Raw genomic sequence first — 14077 nt, 5'->3', positions numbered from 1 at the left:
CCATCGAGTTGGTGATGCAATCCAGCCATCTCATCCTCTGTTGTCCCCTTCTCCTCCTTCCCCCAATCCCTCCCAGCATCAAGGTATTTTCTAATGAGTCAGTTCTTCGCACCACGTGGCCAAAGTATCGGAGTTTCAGCTTCAGCATCAGTCTTTCCAATGAATATTCAGGACTGATTTCCTTTAGGATGGAGTGGTTGGATCTCCTTGCAGTCCAAGGGACTCTCAGGAGTCTTCTCCAGCACCACAGTTCAAAAGCATTAATTCTTTGGTGCTCAGTTTTCTTCACGGTCCAACTCTCACATCCATACATGACCACGGGAAAAACCATAGCCTTGATTAGACGGACCTTTGTTGACAGAGTAATGTCTCTGCTTTTTAATATGCTATCTAGGTTGGTCATAACTTTCCTTCCAAGGAGTGAGCGCCTTTTAGTTTCATGGCTGCAATCAGCATCTGCAGTGATTTTGGAGCCCCCAAAAATAAAGTCTGACACTGTTTCAACTGTTTCTCCATCTATTTCCCATGAAGTGATAGGACCAGATGCCATGATCTTAGTTTTCTGAATGTTGAGCTTCAAGCCAACTTTTTCACTGTCCTCTTTCACTTTCATCAAGAAGCTTTTTAGTTCCTCTTCATTCTCTGCCATAAGGGTGGTGTCATCTGCATATCTGAGTTTATTGATATTTCTCCCAGCAATCTTGATTCCAGCTTGTGCTTCTTCCAGCCCAGCGTTCCTCATGATGTACTCTGCATATAAGTTAAATAAGCAGGGTGACAATATACAACCTTGACATACTCCTTTTCCTATTTGGAACCAGTCTGTTGTTCCATGTCCAGTTCTAGCTATTGCTTCCTGACCTGAATATAGGTTTCTCAAGAGGCAGGTCAGGAGGTCTGGTATTCCCATCTCTTTCAGAATTTTCCACAGTTTATTGTGATCCACATAGTCAAAGGCTTTGGCATAGTCAATAAAGCAGAAGTAGATGTTTTTCTGGAACTCTCTCGCTTTTTCAATGATCCAACAGATGTTGGCAATTTGGTATCTGATTCCTCTGACTTTTCTAAATCAAGCTTGAACATCTGGAAATTCACAGTTCCTGTACTGTTGAAGCCTGGGTTGGGGAATTTTGAATATTACTTTGCTAGAATGTGAGATAGGTGCAATTGTGCAGTAGCTTGAACGGTTTTTGGCATTGCCTTTCTTTGGGATTGGATGAAAACTGAGCTTTTCCAGTCCTGTGGCCACTGCTGAGTTTCCAAATTTGCTGACATATTGAGTGCAGCACTTTCACAGCATCATCTTTCAGGATTTGAAATAGCTCAGCTGGAATTCCATCGCCTCTAGTAGCTTTGTTCATAGTGATGCTTCCTAAGGCCCACTTGACTTCACATTCCAGGATGTCTGGCTCTAGGTGAGTGATCACACCATTGTGATTATCTGGATCATGAAGATCTTTTTTGTACAGTTCTTCTGTGTATTCTTGCCACCTCTTCTTAATATCTTCTGCTTCTGTTAGGTCCATACCATTTCTGACCTTTATTGTGCCCATCTGTGCATGAAATATTCCCTTGGTATCTCTGATTTTCTCGAAGAGATCTCTAGTCTTTTCCATTTGAATGTTTTCCTCTATTTCTTTGCATTGGTCACTGAGGAAGGCTTTCTTATCTCTCCTTGCTATTCTTTGGAACTCTGCATTCAAATGGGTATATCTTTCCTTTTCTCCTTTGCCTTTCACTTCTCTTCTTTTCACAGCTATTTGTAAGGCCTCCTCAGACAGCCATTTTGCCTTTTGCATTTCTTTTTCTTGGGGATGGTCTTGATCACTGCCTCCTGTACATTGTCATGAACCTCCTTCCATAGCTCTTCAGGTATTCTGTCTATCAGGTCTAATCCCTTGAATCTATTTGTCCCTACTGTATCTAAACAGAAATCTCCATAAATACCAAAAAATAAAAAAAACTCACACCTCAAAATTATCCTCCTGTTCTGTAAATGGACTCTCTTGTGGGTTGGAGCCAGCTTTTAATGTTCAGTTTACAGCTCTGGTCTAGCTTTCACCTCCTGCTTGAATGATGCCAGGAGGTCAACTAGAAATGAAAGCATAGTGCCTTCTCAGGGCATATTCCTGATTATGAGCCAAGTACTTCACATGACATTCTAGATTTCATAAAATATTGGGGATATTTTAAAAATATTTATTATCCAAAACAACTCTTTTTCAGACTTTCTTCAAATGCCTTAGAGTTTTTGTGTAGTTTTCCCCAACTATTATCTCTGACCCCAGACAGCAGCTAACACATTTACTGGCTTATGTTTTCAACAAACATGGCTCAGGTTGTCAACTCAGCTTTAGGGAAGTTCAAAGACAGGTGAAATAAAGTAAGTCTTAGATCAGTCCTTTAGAGAGCCATCAGTTAGGTCAAAACACAGAAACATTATTTGTGAAAATAATGTTCATATTGCTCCTTCTAGTACTAGAAACCTGTACAAAGATTGTGTAGTGTCATTTAAAAGTTCTCTTTTGAGGTGGACAGTCAAGAGTGGTATGCAATTAAATTAAAACATGAAGCTATATAACAAAGTTCAGCCATGTTTTATTCCTTAAGCATTCCCCTTTGTTGCAAGGTTTTCTTTGGATGCCAGAATTCTAAAAAAAATTAATTCTGATAATTTTTTTCCAGTTCTTTAAAGATATTCTTAGAAGTACAGATGCTTGGAGTTCATTACTTAGCCATTTTGCTGACATCGGTCCTTATCTTTCAAACAACTAGTGTTTAAGCTTTCAATATTCATGATAGAAGAATCCTAAATATATCAGAATCCCATCTTTGGAAATCATCTTGAAAAGGCCACTTATTTTTCTGAGAGCCAACGATAAATGAAGTTGATGTTGTGTATTAAGTATTATTATTAATAAGCACAATCAGTATCTTAATTTATGACCTTAATTTTTATACACACATTTGCTTTAAATTTATATTAGAAGCTAATTAAAAATATGAACTTTATTTGATCTCACTAATTTATTTTCTTTAATCAACAACTCAATTAAATGTATTTTTCTCTGGTGTATGAAGATAAAAGTTCTTAAATATACTGTATAAAAGAGTTGTGGAGTCACAAAATCCAGATAAATTCATTACCCAGGAAAATATATTGAGTTGTTAATCATTATTAGTTTTCTTAAATTTGAAACTGAGTTCATAGTTTGTGCTTCATGATGATTTTCAGGTTTTGTAATAGGAATTGTTATGGATAAAAATAATTAATTATCCAGGGTAAATGTAGAATATCATGTAGATCCTATTTCTATTTTACCAAGATCATTATAGGAGGGCTTGAACAACAGTGTACACAGAGATATAGATGAAATATTTGTGAAATCAGACATGATAATTATGCTAATATTTTCTGACATTGTTTACATTCCAAGGAAATACATAGATTTCACTAATTGGAGATCCTTTTTTTTTTAAAGACTTCTCTGCATGTTTTACTACATTACATTCTTCACTAAGAATATAGCATACTTTCTAATACAAATTGTTAGAAACTAAAGTCCTACAATGGCAGAATTCTTCAGAGACCTAATAATCATAGATACATATATAATCAATGCGATATACCTCTCCATCTATTGTACCTAATCCTGGGGACTTTGAGACAAAAAAATATGGTCATGATGCTGTATCTCAGAAAATACAATTTGATGTCATCTGCTTGACTTCATGACCTTCATTTCAAGGATGTTTACCTTCCATGGAAAGATCATGGGTTGGTCTGCATATCCTGGAAATCTCATTTCTGTTTCTACCAAAAGCATTTCATGGAGTCCTTGGTCCACTGCATACACAGCATTGATGGTGGTGGTGGTTTAGTCATTAAGTCATGTCCAACTCTTGCGACCCCATGGGCTGTAGCCAGCCAGAGTCCTCTTTCCATGGGATTCTCCAGGCAAGAATACTGGAGTGGGTTGCCATTTCCTTCTCCAGGGAATCTTCCTAACCCAGGAATCAAACCTGGATCTCCTGCATTGCAGGCAGATTCTTTACCAACTAAGCTATGAAGCATGCACAGCATTATAGATGAAATAACTGGATTCAGAGAATGTCATCATGTCAATACTTATTGACATAAACTCAAAGGAAGAATTTGGTGGGCAGTCTCCAATTTTTCCACAATGAGATCCAACGAGTGAACAATCAAAAATTAGAAACCACACATTACTGAAGTAAAAGTCTTCTGGATATTAGGATGCTTTAACTGTCTTGAGAAAGTGTTTGAAACCTGGGATTTCCTTCTTCTGGAGTGAAAAGGAGAGAGCTCCATGGAAAGAATGTAGAATATAGATTACCTCATCCAGAACAATATCCCCTTTTGCTACCATAATCCATACCTTGTCCAAGGTTAAATAATAATCTATTCCCCTGTCAACAAAAATAAAACATCCCATATCACTGGGTATTATATATACATTTGCAGATGAAATTCAGGTTCTACTCATGAAATTTACATCCATTACTTCATACAATTCCCTACTGTTAGGAATCTTCTTAGTAAAAGTCACACATATACCATTCTGTACCATTTCTGCTTTCAAGTCCCAAAGGAACTGCTCCCCTTTCCTGTCTTCGGAGAAAAATAGCACCACCCACGTCCAGCCAAAATGCAGCAACAGCAAGATCATTCCATGGATGAGAGAGCTATTCTTGCTGACCATCTGATAAAGAGATGGAAATTGGTCTTTATCACTCAGGAGAGGATCAAAAAGACCGTATGTGACCTGAATAAGCAAAGAAAAAAATTTTTTTTTAATTTAGTGGAGTTTGGGGCTATCTTCTATTGGGAAAGGGTGAGCCAAATTTCTATATGACATCAAAAATGCTAATTATTTCATGAAAGGAGACTGCAGTAGACTTTTCACAGTCTCATTTCATTCTAGGCACATGGAAGATCGTGTTTGAAAGACCACTTGCTTTTGGAAAGGACATGTGGCTTCTTCTGAGCAAAGGTATCACCTACGAGTCAAAGATAAGCAGAATGTCTAAGATTCTTATCTGCTTCTTATCTCCTTCAGTGGAAAAATAAGAAGGCCTGGGTTTCAGATGGCATACCAAGAAGGCTGTGGTGTCTCCATTATCTTTGCCCTGTATGAATTGTGAAATAAAGTTTCCTTTCTATTATCTGCCAAATTTCATATAAACTCTGGAAAGAAATAAATCTTATATTATTAAACTCTTAATGTTGGATTAAATTTATTGCCGTAGTATTACCTGGGATATACTGAAGATTATAAAGACCTATGATCTTTGATCTTCTAAAAAATATTATTCCAGAACAAAATTCTCCTAATCTAATGCTGCTATGTTTTGAAGTACTGTCTACCACTTGCTGCTTGTCAGATTGGACCCTGGAAGCTGATCTTGAGATGGAGAGTTCCAGGTAGAAATTTTGTGTGTGGGTTCACCTTGGGAATGGAGCAAGGCAGATGTGTGAATATAGAAATCATGAACCACAAGACAGTGCAACAGTGATTCAGCCAGTGCTCAGGATTCTCTGGAGCTGGGGTGGTTCTTTATGTTGTCTCAATTGAGACTAGGCAACCAGGCTTCTTATTCCCATATCCTCCAAACACTGTCTTTTGGCTGTGCCCTTGTAGTGTCCTGTCCATTGGTAAACTAGTTCATTACGCTGCGTGTATTTCCTATAATGTAAAGAGCTGTAAGCTGTCATCAGTCAATATTCCATATAGGATGGATGTTGGATGTAGAATGTAGCTGTGGCATGTGATGGATGTCTTGGCCCTGAGCATGAATCTAAGCTTCAAAGTAAGGACATTACTTCTCCTTCACCTGCCTTCTTTTTCTGAACCCAGAGAATAACCTCACAATCTGTGGAAGTCTCTGGGATGTGTTTACAGCTTCCATGAGATGCATATACATAGATTTCATTGTTCCATTGATTTCATGAGAAAGAAAGGATGGGAGATGAATGGAATATCTCTCACCAGAACTCAGGCCCACTCACTTGTGGGATATTGTAAAGCCCCAGAAGCAAGCGTTCCAGTCTCAGCTGAAAATGCTGAGAATGTTCCTATAAAAGCAGCCACAGATTTTTCTCTGTTTCTGGCAGTTGTAGTTAGGGACAGTCTCATTCTCACCAGAAAGCCAAAACAGGACAGTTTCCACCCCAAGGTCAGATTGGGGAGTAGATGAGGATTCTTATTGATCTCCTCAGTGGCAAAATGTAAAGGCCAGAACATACTGGCAGTTCTTTAAGTACTGCCTAGAATCCCTTGGATGGAGGAGCCTGGTGGGCTACAGTCCATGGGGTCGCAAAGAGTCGGACACGACTGAACGACTTCACTTCACTTCACTAAACAGAGAACATTAATAGATAGAATGGTCAAGTAGTGCATGTCTAGCCAAGGGAAGGGAAAGAAAGAGATTTCAGCTCAGGTTTTTCATTCAGAGACTCTCCTATCTTGCATTTCCACATGGTGTGACTAAAGTACCAAGGGGTCTGGAAGACACTGGCGTGGCTCTTTTTCTGAGGTGGTAAATTGAAGACAGTCTACCAAGAAAGGTTTGTAGGGCACTGAGTTAGGTGAGCTGGGATTTAGCTGAATGATATGCTTGTCAAGGGGCAGTTTTTTTAGCTTTTTTTTTTATTGGAGGTTAATTATTTTACAATATTATATTGGTTGGTTTTGCCATACATTGACATGAATTGGCCCCGGGTATACATGAGTTCCCCCTCCTGAACCCCCCTCCCACCTCTCTCCTCCCCTTATCCTCCCCCTGGGTCATCCCCGCATACCAGCCCCCAGCATCCTGTAACATGCATTGACCCTGAACTGGCGATTTGTTTCACATATGATAATATACATGTTTCAATGCCATTCTCCCAACCATCCCACCCTCACCCTCTCGCACAGAGTCCCAAAGACTGTTTTATACATCTGTGACTCTTTTGCTGTCTCGTATACAAGGTTATTATTTGCATCTTTCTAAATTCCATATATATGCGTTAGTATATCGTATTGGTGTTTTTCTTTCTGGCTTACTTCACTCTGTATAATAGGCTCTAGTTTCATCCACCTCATTAGAACTGGTTCAAATGCATTCTTTTAATGGCTGAGTAATACTCCATTGTGTATATGTACCAAAGCTTTCTTATCCATTTGTCCGCAGATGGACATCTAGGTTGCTTCCATGTCCTGGCTATTATAAACAGTGCTGCAATGAACATTGGAGTACATGTGTCTCTTTCAAGTCTGGTTTCCTCGGTGTGTATGCCCAGGAGTGCGAATGCTGGATCATATGGCAGTTCTATTTCCAGTTTTTTGAGGAATCTCCACACTGTTCTCCATACTGGCTGTACTAGTTTGCATTCCCACCAACAGTGTAAAAAGGTTCCCTTCTCTCCACACCCTCTCCAGCTTTTATTGCATGTAGACTTTTGAATAGCAGCCAATCTGACTGGTGTGAAATGGTATCTCATTGTGGTTTTGATTTGCATTTCTCTGATTATGAGGGATGTTGAGCATTTTTTCATGTGTTTCTTAGCCATCTTTATGTCTTCTTTTGAGAAATGTCTGTTTAGTTCTTTGGCCCATTTTTTGATTGGGTCATTTATTTTTCTGGAATTGAGCTGCAGGAGCTGTTGTATATTTTGGAGATTAATCCTTTATCAGTTGCTTCATTTGCTATTATTTTCTCCCATTCTGAAGGCTGTCTTTTCACCTTGCTTATAGTTTCCTTTGCTGTGCAGAAGCTTTTGATTTTAATTAGGTCCCATTTGTTTATTTTTGCTTTTATTTCCAATATTCTGGGAGGTGGGTCTTGGAGGAGCCTGCTGTGATTTATGTCGGAGAGTGTTTTGCCTATGTTCTCCTCTAGGAGTTTTATAGTTTCTGGTCTTACATTTAGCTTTCTAATCCATTTTGAGTTTATTTTGGTGTGTGGTGTTAGGGAGTGTTCTAGTTTCATTCTTTTACAAGTGGCTGACCAGTTTTCCCAGCACCACTTGTTAAAGAGACTGTCTTTTCTCCATTTTATATTCTTGCCTCCTTTGTCAAAGATAAGGTGTCCATAGGTGCGTGGATTTATCTCTGGGCTTTCTATTTTGTTCCATTGATCTATATTTCTGTCTTTATGCCAGTACCATACTGTCTTGATGACTGTGGCTTTGTAGTAGAGCCTGAAGTCTGGCAGGTTAATTCCCCCAGTTCCATTTTTCTTCCTCAAGATTGCTTTGGCTATTCGAGGGTTTTTGTATTTCCATACAAATTGTGAGATTATTTGTTCTAGTTCTGTGAAAAATATCATTGGTAGCTTGATAGCTTCCTTTTATGTCTTTTTCTGCTCTGATTGCTGTAGCCAAAACTTCCAAAACTATGTTGAATAGTAGTGGTGAGAGTGGGCACCCTTGTCTTGTTCCTGACTTTAGGGGAAATGCTTTCAGTTTTTCACCATTGAGGATAATGTTTGCTGTGGGTTTGTCATATATAGCTTTTATTTTGTTGAGATATGTCCCTTCTATTCCCACTTTCTGGAGGGTTTTTTATCATAAATGGATATTGTATTTTGTCAAAGGCTTTCTCTGCATCTATTGAGATAATCATATGATTTTTATGTTTCAGTTTGTTAATGTGGTGTATTACGTTGATTGATTTGCAGATATTGAAGAATCCTTGCATTCCTGGGATAAAGCCCACTTGGTCATGATGTATGATCTTCTTAATGTGTTGTTGGATTCTGATTGCTAGAATTTTGTTAAGGATTTTTGCATCTATGTTCATCAGTGATATTGGCCTGTAGTTTTCTTTTTTTGTGGGATCTTTACCAGGTTTTGGGATTAGGGTGATGGTGGTCTCATAGAATGAGTTTGGAAGTTTCCTTTCCTCAGCAATTTTCTGGAAGAGTTTGAGTAGAATAGGTGTTAGCTCTTCTCTAAATTTTTGGTAGAATTCAGCTGTGAAGCCGTCTGGACCTGAGCTTTTGTTTGCTGGAAGATTTCTAATTACTTCCTCTAGTTCCATGCTTGTGATGGGTCTGTTCAGATTTTCTATTTCTTCCTGGTTCAGTTTTGGCAAGGTGTACTTTTCCAGGAATTTGTTCATTTCTTCCAGGTTATTCATTTTATTGCCATATAATTGCTGATAGTATTCTCTAATAATCCTTTGTATTTCTGTGTTGTCAGTTGTGATCTCTCCATTTTCATTTCTAATTTTATTGATTTGGTTCTTCTCCCTTTGTTTCTTGATGAGTCTGGCTAGTGGTTTGTCAATTTACCTTCTCAAAGAACCAGCTTTTGGCTTTGTTGATTTTTGCTATGGTCTCTTTTGTTTCTTTTGCATTTATCTCTGCCCTAATTTTTACGATTTCTTTCCTTCTACTAACTCTGGGGTCTTCATTTCTTCCTTTTCTAGTTTCTTTAGATGTAGGGTTAGGTTATTTAGTTGACTTTTTTCTTGTTTCTTGAGGTGTGTCTGTATTGCTGAACTTCCCCCTTAGCACTGCTTTTACAGTGTCCCAGAGGTTTTGGGTTGTTGTGTTTTCATTTTCATTCATTTCTATGCATATTTTGATTTCTCTTTTGGTTTCGTCTATGATTTGTTCATTATTTAGCAGCGTGATGTTCAGCCTCCATATGTCGGCATTTTTAATGGTTTTTCTCCCATAATTGAGATCTAATCTTACTGCATTGTGGTCAGAAAAGATGCTTGGAATGATTTCCATTTTTTTGAATTTACCAAGGCTATATTTATGGCCCAGGATGTGATCTATCCTGGAAAAGGTTCCATGTTCACTTGAGAAAAAGGTGAAATTCATTGTTTTGGGGTGAAATGTCCTATAGATATCTATTAGGTCTAACTGGTCCATTGTATCATTTAAAGTTTGTGTTTTCTTGTTAATTTTCTGTTTAATTGATCTATCCATAGATGTAAGTGGGGTATTAAAATCTCCCACTATTATTGCATTGTTGTTAATTTCCCCTTTCATACTTGTTAGTAATTGTCTTACATATTGCGGTGCTCCTATGTTGAGTGCATAAATACTTATAATTGTTATATCTTCTTGGATCGATCCTTTGATCATTATGTAGTTTCCTTCTTTGTCTCTTTTCACAGCCTTTGTTTTAAAGTCTATTTTATCTGATATGACTATTGCTACCCTTGCTTTCTTTTGGTCTCTATTTGTATGGAATATTTTTTTCCAGCCCTTCACTTTCAGTCTGTATGTGTCACTCGTTTTGAGGTGGGTCTCTTGTAGACAACATATATAAGGTTCTTGTTATTTTATCCAATCAGCCAGCCTTTGTCTTTTGGTTGGGGCATTCAACCCATTTACGTTTAAGGTAATTATTGATAAGTATGATCCTGTTGCCATTTTCTTTATTGCTTTGGGTTTGAGTTATATACCCTTTCTGTGTTTCCTGTCTAGAGAAGATCCTTTAGCATTTGTTGAAGAGCTGCTTTGGTGATGCCAAATTCTCTCAGCTTTTGCTTGTCTGTAAAGCTTTTGATTTCTCCTTCATATTTGAATGAGATCCTTGCTGGGTACAGTAATCTGGGCTGTAGGTTATTTTCTTTCATCACTTTAAGTATGTCTTGCCATTCCCTCCTGGCCTGAAGAGTTTCTGTTGAAAGATCAGCTGTTATCCTTATGGGAATCCCCTTTGACTTGGGTGATTATTTCTTTCCCCATTTTAGGGAAGTTTTCAACTATTATCTCCTCAAGTATTCTCTCATGGTCTTTCTTTTTGTCTTCTTCTTCTGGGACTCCTATGATTCGAATGTTGGAGCATTTAACATTGTCCCAGAGGTCTCTAATATTGTCCTCATTTCTTTTAATTCGTTTTTCTTTTTTCCTCTCTGTTTCATTTATTTTTACAATTCTATCTTCTAGCTCGCTTATCCTGTCTTCTGCCTCTGTTATTCTATTGTTTGTTCCCTCCAGAGTGTTTCTGATCTCATCTATTGCATTATTCATTGTATATTGACTGTTTTTTATTTCCTCTAAGTCCTTATTAAACCTTTCTTCCATCTTCTCAATCCTTTTGTCCAGGTTATTTATCTGTAACTCCATTTTGCTTTCAAGATTTTGAATCATTTTCACCACCAAAATTCGAAATTCTTTATCAGGTAGATTCCCTATATCTTCCTCTTTTGTTTGTGTTGTTGGGCATTTATCTTGTTCCTTTACTTGCTGGGTATTTCTCTGCCTCTTCGTCTTGCTTATATTGCTTTGCTTGGGGTGGCCTTTCCCTCTTCTGGCTGTTTGTGGAGTTCTCTTTATTATGTAGTTTCCTCGCTGTGTGTGGGGTTGGACGGGTGGCTTGTCAAGGTTCCCCGGTTAGGGAGGCTTGTGTTGGTGTTCTGGTGGGGGGAGCTGGATTTCTTCTCTCTGGAGTCCAATGAGGTGTTCAGTAATGAGTTATGAGATGTCAGTGGGTTTGGAGTGACTTTGGGCAACCTGTATATTGAAACTCAGGGCTATTTTCCTGTGTTGCTGGAGAATTTGCGTGGTATGTCTTGCTCTGGAACTTGTTGACCCTTGGGTGGTGCTTGGTTTCAGTGTAGGTATGGAGGCATTTGATGAGTTCCTATCAATTAATATTCCCTGGAGTCAGGAGTTCTCTGGTGTTCTCAGGATTCGGGCTTAAGCCTCTTGCCTCTGGTTTTTGGTCTTATTCTTGGAGTAGTCTCTAGACGTCTCTATCTGTCATTTCCAAGGTGGTTCTCCTCTGTTTTAGCTTCTGTTTGCTGGTTTCTTCAGAGTCTAATTTCTGCCCTGATACTAGGGGGCGGGTGGACACTTTTTAAGGCTCAGTTGTTCAGTCCTATTCTGGAACGGGAGGAACACTGCAGACAAATATCTCTGGCGTCTGTGGGGAGTGCTCACAGCGTCTCAGCCACATTGGGTTTGCCCCCACTCACAGCGTGCGTGTTGTCCCAGTCTACACTGCACAGGTTCTAGGTTGCTCTGCTGGGAACTGTCCGAGGCCGGTGCTGGGTTGTATGCACTTCCCAGGTCTGAGTGTCTCAAGTTCAGGTTCTCGGGTACTCCACAAAGGCGCAGACTTGTCTGGGTCTGCATTTTGTGCCTTCCCCGGTCCGAGCAGCTCAGGTGACCAGGTGTTTGGCGAGTGTGGTCGCTGCGACTTATCACCTCCCCAGTCCCTGCCACTCAGTTTTCTGGGTGTACAACTGGCACACCTTCTCAGGCGGATATTGACCAGCCGAGCCCAAGAAGTCGTGATTAGCAACAAGCCTGCCTGCAGTTTGTATCGGATGCCTTTCTGGGGCCGCGGTTGCCCCCTCTGGCTCTGGCTGACCTCCCTGCCTGTCTCGGTGGGGGATGGGGGATGGGCCGACCGCAGCCGGCTCACTCTGCTCAGTCCTTTGTTCTGTGAGCGGGGCTGGCAGAGTCTAGGTTAGAGCTTTCCGCCTTTTTGTGGGGAAGCTATCCCAGTCTGCTTTACTGCTGCTGCTAAGTCGCTTCAGTCGTGTCCGACTCTGTGCGACCCCATAGACGGCAGCCCACCAGGCTCCCCCGTCCCTGGGATTCTCCAGGCAAGAACACTGGAGTGGGTTGCCATTTCCTTCTAATTCTCTCAGATTGTTCTCGCGGCATTCAAGCCCAGTCCTCTCTCTAAGCAGTTCAGCCGGCTCCTCCCTGCCCAGCCCCCGCTTGCTAATGGCTATGCAGGTGTCTGCACTGCTTCTCCTCTGGGAGTTACCGTTTGGTGGGTAATCTGTGGGTTTTAGTTATTTCTTTCTTTTTCCTCCCGGTTATGTGGCCCTCTGAGGTTCCAAGGCTTGCCACAGACTAGCCAGTGAGAGTGTTTCCTAGTGTTTGGAAACTTCTCTCTTTTTAAAGCCTCCCTTCCTGGGACAGAGCTCCGTCCTTACCTCTTTTATCTCTTTTTTTATCTTTTATATTTTTTTCCTACCTCCTTTCGAAGACAATGGGCTGCTTTTCTGGGTGCCTGTTGTCCTCTGCCAGCATTCAGAAGTTGTTTTGTGGACTTACTCCACGTTCAAATGTTCTTTTGATGAATTTGTGGGGGAGAGCGTGGTCTCACCATCCTATTCCTCTGCCATCTTGTTCCTTCCCTTTTTTTTTTAGCTTTTTAAGTGGTTCAAGATAGCAAGATATTCTCCTCTAGGTATGTGAATATAAGATGCAAAAACTATCTCATAAACCAGCTTGGAAAGATTTAGTTGAGTCTCAAATGTCATCTTTTCTTTATTAAAGCTGAAAGCCAAGAGGCAAGCATTCCTGCTTCTCCATACTTGGCATACTTTAAAGCACCTGACTTAACAGTTTCTAAAATTTTTCTAGGATTACTTTATGACAGCATAACCCCCTGAGGCATTTCAAGGGAATTTCACTATTGTTTTCTATTCTCATTAGTCAGCTTTTATGTAGCCAATTTTGTTAAATTATATTTCCTTTAAAAATATACATTTCACCCATACAAGTGGAAACGAAAACTTACTTTCATAAATGTAAGCACATTTAAAAAAAAATGTAAGCACATTTAAAATTTTCCACACCATCACTGAATGGAAGTCAGAATAGGTACTGGGCATAAATATTTGTCCAATCTACGACACTGGGTTCATATGATTATTACATGACACATATTACAAGGAAAAAAGGAAAAGGCCAACACCTCAGTAAAAATATATTTGAAGACAAAAGCTATGACAGTATACAGTGCTTACCATGTACAGTGATCTAAAACCATCAGGCAATAATCCTGAGCCTCTAATCTGCAAATAGGTGCACAGTAAAATGATGGCTTTATGTTTGTATCTCTGACTGATACCAATTCTGAATGTCCGGTTTGGCAAGAACTGAAGATAAAAAGATGATCCTACTCTCTGCTGGCTGCATTGTGAAGTGGCAGTTTCCCAGCAGGTATCATACCTGTCAGTGTATTCAATATATCAAATACTGTACCAGTGTGCACGTGTCTAAATCCAACAACATGTGATGATCAAAATTAGAGAAATGTTCCAAGCTTGTTAACAATTATCATCACTTATTTGTTGTTACA

The sequence above is a fragment of the Moschus berezovskii genome, chromosome 8, assembly GCF_049115385.1.
Source record: "Moschus berezovskii isolate FMDL1 chromosome 8, NW_MosBer_1.0, whole genome shotgun sequence".
In the NCBI taxonomy this organism is placed as follows: Eukaryota; Metazoa; Chordata; class Mammalia; order Artiodactyla; family Moschidae; genus Moschus; species Moschus berezovskii.
Note: the sequence above shows the minus strand (reverse complement) of the source record.